Source organism: Tupaia chinensis, unplaced genomic scaffold (assembly GCF_000334495.1).
Source record: "Tupaia chinensis unplaced genomic scaffold, TupChi_1.0 Scaffold139422_1, whole genome shotgun sequence".
Lineage (NCBI taxonomy): Eukaryota > Metazoa > Chordata > Mammalia > Scandentia > Tupaiidae > Tupaia > Tupaia belangeri.
In genome coordinates, this window is record NW_006199308.1 from 992,738 (window position 1) to 997,175 (window position 4,438).

Consider the following 4,438-nt stretch of genomic DNA (forward strand, 5'->3'; position numbering starts at 1 on the left):
GTTATTTACTTCTACTAGAACATCATAGAACATTTGAAAGATAAAATAAGCTTTGGAAGGCATTTTAGATATGAGGAAATTCAAGCCCAAGAGTTTAAAGGCACTACCCAAGATGAAACACCAGTTAGTACCAGAAACATGTCCGAATATTGATGGCAGTCAGGTGTTCTGTCTGATACAAAACAGGCTTTCAGTTAGATTTTATCCAGCCTGAGTGTTGAAATCAGGTGAGATAGCTAAAAACAACTTGTGACTTGGTGTAATGACAAATATTAATCACCTGGAATTCATTTATTTTCAGAGACAATACAACCAATATAATCACACATTATTTTGATTATTTTGGGGCCAACTAGGGTGATTTTTCCAGACTGAATTTTCTCTCCTGAGGAAAATTAAGAAAACTTTTCTAGCAGGACTCTGCTAAGTAAATCCTTATTTAAGTGTTCCTCAACTTTTTTTCATAAGTTTTTATTTCCATTTAAAAGAGGGTTTGACCAAAAAATATATGTGAATATATATATGTACATATATGATATATGTACATACATGTACATATATGATATAGCTACATATATATAAAACATTCTCTAAAAATCTATCGGGACCCAAAGCATATTTTAAAATTACAAACTTTTTTGCGTTTTGTCTTTAACATGGCAATGAAGAACACAGCCTCTGTATCAGAGTTTCCTGATTCAACTCTCTAACTCTCTGCGACTTAATATATGTGTGACCTTAGAAAAATTATGTGATCTGTCTGTTCCTCAGTGCCCTTATCAAAAAAATACGTTTGATAATAATACTGCTCAGTTCTCTGAGTTGGTTTAGAAACGAAATGAATTAATACATGACAGCTTTTAATAGAACCAGTTAGATACCAAGCCTGTGGCCGGCCAATGGCGTGGTGGTTAAGGCGACTGGATCCCACCTGGATCACTGCACAGTTCAAGTCCCAGACCCCACCACCTGAGGAACATGCTGGGTGATGTGCATGCATGCCCAAAAGCCTGAGAGGAGAATAGAGAAAGGTCTGCCGTGTGACTGTCCACCCTGAGGGGTGCTTTCTCACTTTCCCTGTCTCCCTTTTTCTGTTTCTCTACAGTAAGTGCACAAGCCATATAATACATTTGTGAATTAAAAAAAAAAAAAAAAAAATATTACAAACCTGTGCAAGGGTTAGCTGTTATTATGAACCAATGGGACAGGTCTCTAGCGGCCCAGAGCCTTTCCCCTTCAGTAAAGATTTCTTCTGCACAAGCTTGGTTCAGTACATCCCAGTACTCTGGGAACAAATGAATTTCTGTGGGAGAACATAGCCAATATTGCAGTCATCCTAATTGCCGATGTTTGTATTCATCTCTACAGAGTACCCTCCACAGGGTATAGACCGATTCATTTTTCGAGCACCCATGATGAAATTGTTCAGGGCCGTCCTGATCACCTTTCTGTGAATGTGTAAAATGGCAAGATCAAAATGTAGCTTCTTAATAAGAAACAAGAAGGACCAGTAGATGGTGTAATGGTTATGTCACTGGACTCCTACGTAGTCGACCGCTGTTTGAGTCCCGGACTCAGCAGCTTAAAACCCACTCTGGGCCTGTGTGCGAGCGTACCCAAGAATCCTAGAAGAGAATGGAGGAAAAGGGATTACAGCGTGGTTGTGCCCCCTGTGGAGTGACTTCTCACATTCTGTCTCCAGCGAATGCACGCTCTCTATAGCTCTATTACAGCAAGAATCTCTCTTTAAAAAAAAAAGGTGGGAACCAGCAGTTAGCGTAATGGCTATGTCGCTGGACTCCCACGTAGACGACCACGGTTCGCGTCCCTGGCGCGGGGGCTTGTAACGCTGGACACGTGTGCGTGCGTGCCCAAGATCCCGAGAGGAGAATGGAGGAGAAGGGATTGCGGCATGGTCATCCACCCGGGGGGTGATTTCTCGCTTTCTGTCTCTGTCTCTCTCTATCTGTCTGGAGAGCGCAGGCGCCCTATAGCAAAAACCTCTCAAAAAAAAAAAGAAAAAAAGAAAAGAAAAGAAAAGAAGGAAACCAAAGAAATCCCATGAGCCCTGTATTTCTTACCTCACAATCTTAAATCTTTTTGATCCTATTACCCAAACTAAATTCTAAAATACAGAAATTAAAATATAGTTTAAGAGAAACTATAATAATTCATATGTACTTTGTAATGTGGATTTATAGTGTGACTGATTTATAAAGATAAACTTTAAGCTAATTCCCTAGTCAATCAGAAACAGAACATTAGAGCGTATGTGTAGAGCACCTTATCAGGGCATACATGCAAAACGTAGAATAGATTTCACCTGTGGTGACTACTAATAACACTTCGATATCCATAAATATCCGAACATCTAAGATTTCTAGGGTTGACTATGGGTGTTTCATGTATATTATCATCTTTTCATTTCCACAGGAGGTCAAAAAACTAAGGGACTGGGACCAGCAGATGGTGTAATGGTTACATTGCTGGACTCGCATGTACACAACTGTGGTTCAAGTCCCAGACTCAGCGACTGGAAACTCAGCTCGGGCCTGTGTGCATGCATGTCCAGAATACTGCAAGGAGAATGGAGGAGAAGGTATTATGGCATGGCCATTCCCCACAACGGGTGATTTCTCACTTCCTGTCTCTCTGTCTCTATAGCGAGGGCATGTGCCCTATAGCAAAATCCTTTAAACAAACAAATAAACAAAACAAGACAAAATAACTAAGACAGTGAAGTGATTATTCAAAGGTGGGATAACCAGAATGTAGCAGAAACTAAATCACGTGGAGTTCTACTTCTAGGTTATCTTATTTTGTAGCTGGTAAAAATCTGTATGTAATAATTAAATCTCAGCCTTGTAATTCAACAGCTGGTGGCCTCAGTCCTCTCTGAGGCCTGGTGTCATCATCCATGGAACAGACTTTGAAGCGTATCCCGGACAGGGCTGCTGTGAAGATCACACTGTGCTCTCTGCAGGGCCTCGTCCCTGACAGACACATGGTAACAACAGGACAGAGGACGACACAAGTGCTCAGGAAGCACTGTCATCCTTATTTCTTTAAATAATTTAAAACTGTTGTAATACAATAAATACTTGATACCATATATTTCTCTATTAATAATTAATTAATGACCTAGAAAAGAGAGGCAATTCCATGGAAATCATGATTAAGGTGGGTTTTCTTTTATTTTTAATTATTTATTTAATCTTATTATTTTTTTAAATTGGCTATAGGGCACACATGCTCCTCAGAGAGTGACAGAGAGAGAGAGAGAGAGAAGGTGAGAAAGCAAAATAGAGAGAAAGGTAGAAAGCAAGTCATCAGGCCTGGGACTTGAACCAAGGTCAGCCACATGGGAGTCTAGTAATTTCGCCACACACCACCTGCTGGTGCCAATGGACTTTCTTAAACAGCACACTTTTTGACATAAATTGGTATCTTAGCTCTGACTTCTTACTACAGGACTTTTTCACTACAAAGCTCATGACCCTTGTATTCAAACTGCCACACACCGTGTGTGTTTCAATGGTTCATTTATCCTCAGAAAACGATTCACCAGACAAGGCTGTATAGACTTCCCTTCTCTCACCAACCTATGATTCTATCCCTGAACCTCGTCCAATGCCTTCCTCCAACTTACCTGAATTTATAAACGTGCATGTTTCTCCCTTAATAGTTCTTCTGCCCTCTGCTCTATATTAACAAGGGACGCCTTTTCTAGAATGGTGGTAATTGCTAGTGTCTATAAAGGAAATAGATGACCGAGTTGACATGATCCTAAGAATACAGTAGAATGAAAGAGACACAGACAGCCCCACAGGAGCTGCAGCCCACCCCCACCCCCAGCTCGCCGGCCTGGGTGGTGAATGCAGACGTTCCCAGCGCGTTCAGAAAGGTTTCTGCACGTGAACTGGAACCTCATGTCAGTCAGCCCCTATCTTGTTACCACCATCTGGCCTCCAGGATCTTCGATCTGTAGAAGACTCTTAAACATTTTGAGTAAATAAGGGAATGAAAATATATACAGCAGTCATTGAGAATATATGAAGGAATTTAAAATAGATACGAGGTTTAGCTTCATGTAAAAGGACTGCTATCAATTAAACATTGGAAATGAACAATAAATAGCTTAGTAAATATTAAAGACACCTCTTATTATAAGTCAGTTCATCATTTTCATTTTTATTTTCCCAAATTATTTATTTAACATGGAAAAAGATGATAAGGAATGAAAAGTTGAGGGCAGGCATCTTCTTTAAATAGAGTTTTTTTCCATTTACTTCTAAAAATAAATTACGTGCAGCGTTTCTAAGCGAAAACAGCTGATTTACAGAGTACGTTTTTACTTAAATGTCAAATGAGGAACCTAAATTTAAAAGGAGTTTTTGCAACTCTTCAAATAGTAATAAAACGAAATCGAGCTGAACCG